This window comes from Malus domestica, chromosome 02 (assembly GCF_042453785.1).
Source record: "Malus domestica chromosome 02, GDT2T_hap1".
Lineage (NCBI taxonomy): Eukaryota > Viridiplantae > Streptophyta > Magnoliopsida > Rosales > Rosaceae > Malus > Malus domestica.
Window position 1 is genome coordinate 17025483 of NC_091662.1, and position 14072 is coordinate 17039554.

Sequence of the window (14072 nt, forward strand, 5' to 3'; positions counted from 1 at the left end):
CCTTTAAACCCTCGATTTGCAAGCTTCCTTCTAGATTTGATGTTTGTCCGTACGTGAAGGAAAGATAGAGAGTGAGTCTGAGGGTGAGAGAGCACGAGAGAAGAGTGAGAGAAAGAGTTTGTGTGTGTGTGAGTGGTCCACGTGGTCACCAACCAAAACTACAAAACCAATTTTCAATTTTTGTTCCGAAAATTAGGGAAATACAAATTTGGACCACCATTTACATGCATAACACACCACAACGCTCACATCCAAGGGTAAAATAGTCAATTCACGTCATCAATAATTTATTTTGGGACGGGCTATATGGCAATCTGGGTGTGCGTTTGGGTTTTTTTTTTTAATAGGGTACATTATTATAATATTTTAAATGCACAAAAAAAATTACCACGTGGCACAAATTTGGCAAGCACGTCAGCACAAATGTGGTGGTTACGTCAACTCTTAACGGACCAATAGATGGAAAATGTAACGGATATATTATATTAAAATAAAATAGTACTTGAGGTATGAAAGTGAAATGTTTTGAAGATATTGTGTAAGATTGCAATAGACCTCAAACCTGAGGTAGTAAAGTGTAATTTACCCTTTTTTTTATTTTTTTATTGAACCTAGTCTTTGGTTGGTTTTTTGTTTTGTTTTGATTTTGTGTGTGTGTGTGTGTGTGTAAAACTTAGATATTAGTGCTATGAGCCTAATAGATTTGAACCCACAATATTCAAACTTAAAATGAGATCTCTTATAAATGTCACTCGTCCACTTTTTATTATTAAACTTTTGCATTCTACTAAGTATTTCATTTTGAGTATTATCACGTTTTTTTTTTCTTTTCAAAATATAATGACAGTAAGTACTTAAAAATGAGGACTTGTGATCGGCTCTTTATTATGAGAACCCTCCTATTAATTTAACAGTAGATTAACTTATGAACTTAAAACAATATCACTTATACCTAATCAAAATCCCGACCTTGAAATTAATCAAATAAAAAAAACGGAAATTCAAATTCGTCTCGCACCCAATCTGTATCCCTTCCAACGGCAGACCCAATCAGTCACGAAATCGAAATTCGTCTCCCACCTCCGCACTGCCTTCCTCTCTCCATCTCTCTTTGAGATTTTTTTTTTTTTTTTCCCCAGCTAAGAAGAACGTTATGCAAAGCTTAACCATAAAAAGCTCTAATGCATGGATACTTCTGTTTGGTCTCGTATCTCGTATTCGATACTTGATCGGATACGATACTTGCCTGATACTCTCGGATACTCGTCCGACACGTATCCTGATTGATGGACATGGATTTGACATAATGGATACACTTATCCTACATTTAAGATACACGTATCCGGCTTTTAGGATACATTTACACTTTCAAAAAAAAGGTAATGAGGAGGAGAAAATTAATAGGAGACATCTATAATTGAAATGTGATGAATACAAAGAGCTTTCCTCTAATTAAAATCATGAACACAACTCTCACACTTCTTCAACTGTATAAAGAGGATTAGATTTCGAACTTTTCTTCTCTAACAACTCAAATGTACTTGAATTTGAATAATGAATTATGTTTTAAAATGTATAGTTTTGTTGCCATACATTTTTATTTGCCATATCCATAGCGTATCGTATCTTAATTTTTAGAGATTTTCCGTATTGTCATATCATGTCGTGTCGTATTGACATATCCGTATCCGTATCCATGCTTCGTAGATAAAAAGGCTTCTATCCAATCTATGCCCTTTGGATTGGATACCAAAACCCTAGAAATAGAAGTTGAAATCAATAGAATCAATAAATCCAAAATGGGACTGCCTTAGGAAAGCTTGAAAGGGAAATCTTAATTATCTAAACTGACTTATAATCCTCCATGGAAGAAGAAGCTCAGCTGGAAGGGTGACCGTAGAAGGATATTTACGACGCGAACTCTTCCTCTTTTTCCTTCTTATTTTCTAATTTTTCAGATTAGGATTTTGATTAATATAACTGATATGGTTAATGTTCATAAGTTAATATGCCATTAGATTAATCTGATGGTCCTAGTAAGAGAGGACCTCACAGGTCCTTATTTTTATTAGGTTTTTAGGTGAGCAGCTCTCAACATAATTTTATTGATCACATACCAAAATTCAGCTAATTTGTTAGTAACTATTTCTTAAAAAAATATTAAATTAGTGACAATTTCTTAAAAAATAAATAAAATTTAGTGATTTTTTTCGTAAACAATAAGAAACAATTCATAAATAGTACTGAATCTCAAAAAATTGGAATGTACTTGCAAACTATTTGTTAAGAAAAGTTAAGGAAATAATGACTTTTTTTTTAAATGGCACTATTTCTAAAAATACATTCTTAGAAGTATATTCTTTAAAATATTTTTTTTAAAATAGTGTTATCTCTTAAAAAAATTAAGTGTTTCTTATTAATAAAATTTCATTTGGTATATTTCATTAAAAAGTAGATAACAATCTTCTTGAATTAAGTATTTTTCTTTAAATTGGGTTTTTTTTTTTGTTACGGATTTTTCTTTATTTGACATATGTTGTTGTCACACAAATTGTGAAGATATGTTCATCTTGCTTATATAAATTTGAACTAACTTATATATTGTCACATCCCGGCTCAGGGTTCACCATATCTCGGGCCCGCTCCACCACCGTAGCACGATATTGTCCGTTTTGGGCCCCGACTACGCCATCACGGTTTTGTTTATGGGAACTCACACGAGAACTTCCCAATGGGTCACCTATCATGGGAAGGGAGATTTGGGATCTTACAATCCACCCCCCTTAAGGGGCCCGACGACCTCGTTGGCACACCACAGCCAGGGTTAGGCTCTGATACCAATCGTCACATCCCGACCCGGGGTCCACCACATCTGAGCCCGCTCCACCACCATAGCACGATATTATGCTCTTTGGGCCCCGACTACGCCCTCACGGTTTTGTTTTTGGGAACTCACACGAAAACTTCTCAGTGGGTCATCCATAATGGGAGTGCTCTCGTGCGCTACTTGCTTAACTTCCGAGTTCCGATGAACTCCGAAGCTAGTGAGCTCCCAAAAGGCCTCATGCTAGGTAGGGATGGGAATATACATATAAGGATCACTCCCCTGGGCGATGTGGGATCTTACATATATTGAAATATAGAAGCCTTTAAAGGAAGGAATTCTCATTTTTAAATAAAAATTGGGGATTAGTTATGGGGTCCACACCATATCGAACTTTAACGATCCGAACCTTCTATTTTTCAAGTTGCACCTCATAGATCATCCTTGCAAAATATTAGCCAAATCGGAAATATTTAAGACATCTAATTGGGTTAAAAAAAATTAACGAATACTTTGTTATATAAGAAACAATGAAATTTTATCTTGATAATTAAATAGGCAAATGGTTTCGGATTGAATTGAATTTTTGCAAGAATGATCTATGAATCGAGACTTACAAAATAGACTGTTATGGTACACACCACATCGAACTTTAACGATCCGAACTGTCTATTTTTCAAGTTGCACCTCATAGATCATCCTTGCAAAATATTAGCCAAATCGGAAATGTTTAAGACATCTGATTGAGTTCAAAGAAATTAATGAATACTTTGTTATATAATAAACAATGAAATTTTATCTTGATAATTAAATTGGTAAATGGGTTCGGATTGAATTGAATTTTTGTAAGGATGATCTATGAATTGAGACTTACAAAATAGACGGTTCAAATCGTTAAAGTGTGATTTGTTGTGAGCCCCACACCTAATTCCCATTTTTTGAAAAAAATAGGAATCCCTTTGCATAAATGGCATGTATATACATACATACATATAGAGAGAGAAAGAGAGAGAGAGAGAGAGAGAGAGAGAGAGAGAGAGAGAGAGAGAGAGAGAGAGAGAGAGAGTATGAACCTGTTAAAGAGAAGAAGAGAGAGAGAGAGAGAGAGAGAGGGAGGGAGAGTTGAAGAGAAGAGGAGAGAGAGAGTGGTAGGCATGGGCGAAGAGGAAAGATGAAAGAGAGACAAAGTGGGGCGCTGTGCATGGAAACGAATGAGGATCCTCTTGGATCCTCTTTGTGATGATTCTGAGGATCCTCAAATCGTGTCCGTTTATCGTACATCACACGACCATTTTTTCGTCAAATACTGTTCACATTTAATTTTAAATAAAAATATTTAAAATAATTTATGACCTCACGATATACGATGAATAGACACGATTTGATAATCCCTAGAATCCTCACAAAGAGGATCCAGTAAAGATCCTCATTCCATGGAAACATATGTTGGGCTCATGGAATTGGATCCCATCCGAATCCAAAATGTGAGGATTCTAAAGATCCTCACATCTTATTCATTCACCATGTATCGTGTGGTCCAAAATTATTTGACTTTTTATTTAAAATTAATCACAAATAGTACCTGACAAAAACTAGTCGCACGATATATGATAAATAGTTAGGATGTGGGGATTCCCACAAAGTAGATCCGGAAAAGATCCTCTTCCGACTCATGGGACTTGCATGAAGAGTAATGAGGTCCATTGCCAGAAAATAGTTTTTGTTTTAATAAAGTTGTTTGAATGGTTTTTTTATTAAATTTAAAGTTTTAAAATTTGTTTTTATCTAAACGATAAATTTGTTAGATTTTATGTTAGATCAAGGAGCCGTAGGGCTCAGATTCAAGTCGTGGTACAAGGACAACACTCATCTCCATTACTGTGTAAGAAGGCCACTAAAAAACTTTTTATTACTTTCCCATATTTCTTGAGATTTGTTTTGGTGCTCCGCTTTTTTATCTCTCCCTACTTTCACATGGATTGTTCAAACTTTATATTTATCTTCTGCCAAATATGTCGCAGCTATGCAACCCCATGCCACTATTCCATTTTTAATTTCCAAGACTGATAGTTTCTCTTTAACATACTCTACCAAACATGTAATGTGGGCATCTTTCTTTTGCTTTGTATCATATTCACCGGTAAAATAACCAAGATATGGAGCATTTTTCTTTTAAGGGTATCACGATCACATGAGGCCTATTACAGCCAAGCCTGGGATATATAATATGCATATGTGATGCAAAAGATGAAAGCTTAATTCAGAGCAAATTGTAGCAATGATTTTTCAATTTTAACTCAATTGAAGTAATGATCTTTTAACTAAAAATTCATTATCATAGGTCACTTAACTTATCAAAATGTAAAGCTATGGTCCCTCAACTAAAAATTCATTACCATTGGTCCCTCAACCTTAATCCAACTGGATAAATGGTCCCTCAACTTTAACCTAATTGGAGCAATGATCCCTTAACTTTAATGCAATTGTAGCAATAGTCATTCCAACATAACTCATTTTGACAAAATTCGAAGTTGACGAAAATGACAATAGTTATATGTTTTGATGAGTTGAGGGACCCAATTGTAGCAATAGTCTTTCCGACATAATTTATTTTGATAAAATTCTGACCAAGTTGACGAAAATGATCATAGCTACACATTTTAATGAGTTGTGGAACCAATGGTAATGAATTTTTAATTGAGGAACCATTGATTCAATTTGATTAAAGTTGAGAGACTATTGCTACAATTTACTCTTTCTCTAAATTACAACCAAAACTTTTCTACAAACAACAAGAGTAATGTGGCAGTTGCAGCTTTGCCGTTAAGAAATTAGCTGAAATTGCAATGTCTAACCAATTTATTACAAGAAAGGGCGCGCGCACACACACACACACACATATATAGGACACTTTGGATGCGGTCCCTAACTATCAATATTCTTTGATTAGAACTTTGTTAGTTTTTAGTTTTTGATTGAGGTCTCTGACATTAATATAATAATGTAAGTTACTATATTTTTTAAATTAAAAATTAAAAATTGAAATTTGTAATTGTTTATATTAATAAGATTTTAAATAAAACCCATAATTTATGGGATTAAAAATAATAAAATATAAATTATACTCTCTATTATATTGTGTGTGTGTGTGTGTGTACATATATGTATGGGTACATTAACCAAAATTAACAAAAAAAGTTATTGTACCAAAACATGTATACATTCTCAAATCAACGAAAAAGAATGTACCCATATAAGTTTAAACATGGATTAAAAAATTTGAATGGATTTTATATTAAAAAAAAGGGTACATTTTACATATAACAAATTGATATATTTGAGAATGGGTACATTTAAGATTAAAAAAATTGAAAAATTATATGAATGGGTACATTTAAGATTAAAAAATTGAGAATCTTTTTATATATAAAAAAAAACTAATAGGTACAAACTTAATTTAATTTAATTTTTTATTATTTTGGAAATGTTTGAATTGAAAATTAATTAGAACTTTAATAGAGGTGTGAGTATTAAACCCTAAATTAATTACTAATTTTTATATTAAAAAATTATATAATAAACATGTAAATTCATTATCACATTATTGCGAGGGACTTGAATCAAAATTTAAGAACTAATAAGGTCTTAGTCAATGAACAGTAAGAACTAGGGACCGGATGTTAATTTTTCCTATATATATATATATGATCAACAACCTTATAAACAAAGATTTAAATGCTATACTAGCCTTCATGCACACGCCCATGTGCGTGCAGAATGCATTTTTTGAATCACGGCGTGCTACACGCGACTTACACGTTTTAAATATATTTATATGCGTAAATTGACAAAAGGAAAGTCAAATATTTGAAGTAAATCGACAACTAATTTAATCATATTATTATCAACGTGCGAAATACCTTTTTTATAACCGGCATTACACGCCTCTTAAAATGTTTTGAACCTGTTTAAAAATAGAGAAATTGGATCACATTACTGCTAGCTTATTGTGGGTGTGGGGTACTATTTTTTTTTAAAAAAGCACCAAAAAATTAATTATTAAAAAAAGCACGATTAAAATGAAGAAAATGCCCTTGCCTTATTTGATGCATTATTTTGGAATGCTTTTGAAGTTTTGTCCAAATATTTTTGTTGAAGCTTGGTAACACCAAAAATAGTATTCACCTTTTGTATTCTCTTTATATATAGAATGGAACCAGATCCTCTCCGGATCCCTAAAAACTGAGTAGCCTAAGCAATGATCCTGGGCCGTTAAAATTTAATCCAACGGCTACAAACAAGGGGTCCCTCTAAAAGTTATAATAATTATAGCCGTTGGATTAAATTTCAACAGTCCTGATTGATTGCTCAGGCTGCTCATTTTTTGAGGATCTGAAGAGGATCCAGTTCCATATAGAATATCTACATGCTTTCTCTAAACCATCAAATTGTTTAATCAACCAGGAAATTGAGCTTAATCTACGAGCACCAGAAGGCTAGATTCTTAATTTTTGGAAAGTGGAAACAACAATTTTTTAAGAAAAACACAACATTCTAAAAGGCGACGGCCCGGCGAGGGGGGGGTCTAGCTCTTATGCGACTGTTTTTTTTTATTTTAAATAAATTTTATATAGGCTAGATTCTTAATTTTTGGAAAGTGGAAAAAAATAATTTTTAAGAAAAACACAACGTTCTAAAAGGCGGCGGCCGCCCGAGGGTGGGGGGTCTAGCTCTTATGCGGCTGCTTTTTTTTAAAAAATAAATTTTATTATATATAACATATAAATAAGTGTCTACTTGCATTAGTGGATAGGGTGTTGGATTTCCACTCATGTATCCCGAGTTCAAATGACACACCCCGACCTAAATCAAGGCATATTGACCGTCACGTGGGAGTGACGTAACCATGTGCATAGTGCGGAAGCAATAAACATAAAAGGAATTACGAATAAACAAAAACTAAATCAATTAGCTAAGATAGAGTGCTAGAGCAAGATTAAGTGTGAAATACACAACCAAAGCATGAGTATCCTAAGTGCAGTCAAGCAGAACAAGTACTAATTTACAACACCCAAGGGTGATCCTACATTTATGATGTTCTGTTAGAATCACCATTGAAATCCTCGTGATCCACCAAGCGCTTCTACCTAAAACCTAGAGGGGCGCAAAACAGAAAGTGTGAGTGGGCAAAAACAAAACTTTTCAAAATCATTTCATTTCTCAAAAGTTCTGATCCCTCGCAGTAAAACCTGTATAATTGCCCAAAAATTATAATAATAATAATAATAATAATGAGCTGTATCAGAAATCATACTCAAGATGAAAATCCATAGAAGTATATCATGCCAAAGTATCTCAATGCTATGCTATAAGTAATCCAAGCAAAAATATATCAATGTCAAATATTGCATCAGCAAAATCCCTCTAACTCATACTACACGGTTGAATATATAGCTCATAACCAATCTCAATCATATCAAATCAAATCCTGCACACGAGTTAGAACCACCTAAAGTGGTCTGTACGACAAGACTAGGTTAAAGTAAATATGCTCTAGTACTACAATCACGTGAAGGCTGTGCGAATAATCGCGGGTCACCTACGAGTCGGAACCACCTAAAGTGGTATATACGACAAGCATGTGCACCTAACTTGGATCCAAGGTGAGCATACGGTGCGGGAGGTGAACATCACGTGAAGGACTGTGCCCTAACTCTGGGCGGGAGCACTAACACCGGGTGCAAGTTTATGAGCTCTCATCACATCTTATCATAACTTGCATAACCGAAGTAATCTCACATCTTTAATTTATGAACTTACCTACACTTACCTATGCGCCCGCAGCACCAATCATAATTATATGCAACTACTAATGCATAAATAAAATAGGCAGATACTTTGCATGGCATTTCAAAAGGCATAATCACTCAAATTCATTTTCTGGGAAAAATCTCAAGTATATAGGTATATACGGAAAACCAAAAGCCCACTCACTAATCTGTCGAAGGGTTGTAGCCCCCGAGCCTCAATTGATGGTGCTCGTCCTCAAAATAGGTCTCACCTATATGTGAAATAACTGAATAAAAGTTATTTAAAGCACATACACAAAACTAGGAATTAACTTCTCATACAATGCTCAAATGGGGCATTTGAATATACCACCATGACCTACTCAACCTCAGGAACACCCCCATATTTTTAGAAAAGTTTTCCTATGCCCCACGCGCCGATAAGGGCACGGCCAGAATCGCCCCCACGCGCGGCCACATCCCTGGCACGCCTAACAAAATCTATAACGGCTTTAGGGAATATTCTGTCAAAAAGCAGCATATTCCGTTAAAACTAACCTGATGTCGTCAGAATATTTGGTCAAACTTGACAGAATATTCTGTCGTCTTCAACCTTCGAACTCCGGTGACCGACGCCGTCTTCGGAAAACTGAAAAACTTCAAATTGTCATTTCACGCTCATTTCTCAACCAAATTTCATGAAATTTGTACCAAAATGAAGCTTAGGACGAGAGGAACAAAACCTTACCACTTTCAACCCTTGAAATCCACGGGATTACACCGAAGGAACCTTGATAATCCAGCCAAACTTAAACTCGCCAAACTCGACTTCCCGACGTCCAATTCTCTTCATTTTTCTTCTCCGAGCTTCGTGAAGATGTCCTAAAGCTCACTAGTAACTTTAAATCTCTTAAAAACTTCAATAACATGAGTGCATGAACAGTGACCCAAATTTGGGTTCTCGGGTTCTCGGGAAAATAAGGTATTCATGTTCTAAAAATGGTATAGATGAGTGTGTGACGATGAGATGAAGATGATGATGCTAACCACGAGCTCGATCCGTGCGTGGAATGGAGGGTTCAAGGTTTTTCTGTACAATTGTATGGACATGGAAGAAAATGCGAGAGGGAGGAGAGAGAGTCAACGAGGGGAGGGTATGTGTGTGTGGTCCAGTTTGCAGTCAACCAACCAAAATCTTAAGTCTTTAGTTCTAATTAGGTCCAAATAACAAGGGATAGAACCTATTGGTCCAAAACCTTAGTTAATACACACACACACACAACTCAATAATAATAAGGGTATAATAGAAATTCCCACGCTCTCGAGGATAAATCATATATACGTCCGGGACGGGCTGTCACATCAAAACTCCTATTTCCCTAAGTTATTGTAATAGTTTCGAACCCTAATAATAATTAAAAAAAATGTCGATTTATACTAAAAGATATATATAATTGTATTGGAATACATAAATTACAAAATAGAATGATATAAAAAATATAAAGTACTAGAACATATTAAAAACATAGGAAACAAGTATATAATGAGTGTTTATCCAAGTATCCAACAAGTTTCTTACAATTTATTTATTTAAAAAAAAAAAAAAAAACTGCAAGATGGAAGTTATCTATTTTTTATCTAAGCAAGAGTTGCGACCTAAGTCATTTTCTTAAATAAAAATAAATAAAGCACAAAAAGTCACAAAACCGCCCAACTACCTAGACCGCCTAGGTAATTCTAGGTGCCTTTTCTTATTTTTAAAAGCCTAAAGATAAATCATGATAGTGACCACCTGCGTAGTACCTACGTGGGGCCTAAAGGGCATAGGTAAGGCCTTTTAGAACACTGTAAAACTTAGTTTAGTTGTTGTTGAAGAACAAGATCCCACATCAGTTATATGACAAAGTAATATACAATTAATACATAGGAGTTTTCACCCCTAATTAGGCATGGCAATTCTTGAACGACATGTTAACCCGACAAGAAACGACACGGAAATAACAAGTTTCTTGTCAACTCATTAATGAGTCGAGTCGTTATCGGTCACCCGATAAGATATCATTTGTCATATCTAGACAATAAGGTAAGTTCTTGCATGACCCGCTAAACCAACACGAAACGACACAACACAACCTGTTAAAATAATGGGTATAACACGCAAACTATATGAACACGACAAACATGACCTGTTTGATAGGCCTACCCCTAACATCATTGTGGTCTTTTGTGATAAAACTCAACACCTAATGATAGGTGGTTATGTTGGGATAGTATCATTGATGTTGGTGGTGGACCATGTTGTCCTATAAAGTTATCATGGTATCAAAGTAGATTATTCTTTTGACATGTGTTGAGCCCGATTTATTGGGCTCTAATTTGTCTCATTAAGACCAACTCTAATGATTGTGGTCAAAACCTATATTTTTAGCCTAGAAAATTTAGGTTCTAACCAAGAAACAACTTTTCTCCTCCAATGGTTTTAGCTTAAAATTTTTGCTCAAGATTATTAAAGAATGATTTTAGCCTTTTTTTTTGGTAATTTAAAAAAAAATATATGTAGATTATCTTTTTTTTTATGAACATTTTACCTGAAAATATTTAAATTTTGATAAATAATGAAAAATCACTAACCTACCACATTCTTATACATAAGCACCACATGGAAAACCATACAAACTACCTCATTTTTAAACACAAATATAGAGGTGGGTAAAAAGAAAAAAAAAGGAAGAATTGTATAACCAAAGTGAATTTTGTGTGGATGTTTGAACAACATAGGTATTTATAGAGTTTTTGGATGAAATTTGATGTAAGTAAAATTTTTAATTGGTTTAGCCGTTGGATTTAATTTTAAACCGTTAGATCTTTTTTTAACATTAGATTTACTCATTCTGTCTCAGTCGTTGGATTTAGTGTATTATAATTTGATTTTTTTTTTAAACAAAATTTGAATTTAAAAAAAAAATTATTCTTCAACAATCCAACCACGTGGGTCGTCCGATAAAAAAATAGTCGTTAGTTTTTTCGCAAATGGCCAACAGTATCAGCAGCAAGGTCCAGCCTGTGACAACCCATCCCAAAAAATAATCTACTTTGTCTTCGATTGCGTGGAATGACGACTTTGACCTTGAGTGTTTGGTGGTGGTGTGTGTAATTGGGCTAATGAATTGGACCAATTTATTTTCTTCCTAAGTAATTGGTTCCAATTAGAACTTAGGTTTTCCTTGTTTTGGTTGGCTGCCTAAATCTGGACCCCACGCACGCACACACACTCATCCGTTGACTTTCTCTCTCTTTCCCTCTCGGATTTTCTTTCCTTTTCCGTACAATTGTACGGTTAATCTCTCAACGAGCTTCACCAGTCACGGATGGAGGTTGTGGTTGGTGTTCTTGGACTCCTTGCAAGCTTAGGAGTCGATCTATACCTTTAGTTGGTCGTGAGAACCTCGGAAACTTGAGATATCAAGGTGCTCCGATGAGGTGCGTTGTTCATCTATCAAGATCGCGGTGGTTTCATCAAGTTTTAGGACCCTATAAAGTCTTAAAACTTTTTCACGAAGCTTTTAGAAGAATTTTGGAGTGACACGTGGGAACACTCGAGTTCATCGAGTTGCTAAGGTGGCCAAACTATCGAGATTTTTCCAGCGAAATTTCGTTGGTTTTAGGACCTTAAAGTGGTAAGAATGTGTTCTTCTCATCCTAAGCTTCATTTTGGTACAAATTTCATGAATTTTGGATGAGAAATGAAGAAGATATTAAAGTTCTAAGTTTTTCCAGAAATCGGCGATCGCAGCAGCACCAGCGCTGGACTCCGGCGAACCAAGGAAGAAGAAGGCGAATATTCCGTCAAAGTTGATGGAATATTCTAACGGCGTCAAGTATCTTTAACGGCATATGCTTTTATTTAACAGAATATTCCCTAACGATGTTAGGGAATCTGTCAGTGTGCCAGGCACGTGCCTGCTCATGAGCGGCACGTCTGGCCGTGCCTTAGTTGGTGCGTGAGTGATCGAAAAAAATTTCTAAAAATTTGGGGATGTTCGTGGGGTTGAGTAGATCACGTTGGTATATTCAAACACCCCAATTGAGCAATGTATGATAAGTTATTAGCTAGTTTTGTTTATGTGCTTAAAAATAACGTTTAAATAGTTGTTTCACATATAGGTGAGACCTTTCCTAAGGACGAGCGCAGTCAAGTAAGGCTCGGGGGTTACGACCCTTCCACATATCAGTGAGTGGGCTTTTGGTTTTCAGTATATATATATACACACACACACACACACATACACACTTTGGTATTTTTCCCAGAAAACTTAATTAAATGGTTTGATACTTTGAAATTCCATGTCAAATGCTCTCTATGTTTAATTGTGCATTATTATGATTACATATATATTGTTGCTCGATGCTGTGGACTCTTAGGTAAGTTTCAGGTGAGTATATTGATAGTAGTGATGGTAGTGAGTACATTAGTGTTGAGATATATTTCGAGCTTATTATCTTGCACCACAATGTTAGTGCTCTACACCACACGCTCACCTTGGATCCAAGGCAGGTGCCAACCTATCGTACAGACCACTTTAGGTGGTTTTGACTCATAGGTGACTTGCGGTACTTCATATAACCTTCATGTAACTGTAGCACTTAAGCGTATTTATTTACACCCAGCCTGTTGTACATACCACTTTAGGTGGTTCTGACTTGTGTGCAGAGAACTAGTTAATGAGTTATAGATCCAGCCGTACAGGTCACGTTATGTGACTCCGGCTTGCATACTTTTTCATATTGGTTTATTTCATCTGGCTTACTTATTTCTTGATGAGATTTGACATGGTATATTTGTGGAATTTCTATTTTGAATCTGATTTGGGGATATAATCGTATATGCTATTTTCTGGGAATTATACAGGTTTTACGGCGAAGGGTTACTACTTTTGATAAATGAAATAGTTTTGAAAAACTTTATTTTTACCCACTCACACTTTCTGTTTTGCGCCCCTCCAGGTTTTAGGTAGGAGTGCTAGTCGATGGCTCACGAGGAATTGACGGTGGTTCTGACAGATCATCACAAATGTAGGACCATCTTTGGTATTGTATAATTAATATTCGTCCTACTAGACTACACTTAGGCTACCTACACTCTGGTTATGTGCAGTCACACTTATTCTTGTCTTTCACCTTATCTTATCTAGTACTCTAGTTGGTTTGGTTTTTATTTATTCGTATTTCTTTATATCGTTATTCTTCCGCACTGTGCACATGGCTATGTCACCCTCACTTGACGACCAGCATGCCTCAATTTAGGTCGGGGTGTGTCACAGCCACTATCCTTGACTCATTTTTTGGGCTAAATTTTTCCCAAAAACAAGTTTTAACCCAAAACCGTTTTTTAGCACAATGATTGGAGAAGCTTTGGGAGTGTTTAAAACTCAAATTTTGAGTTTTAACCCAACCATTGA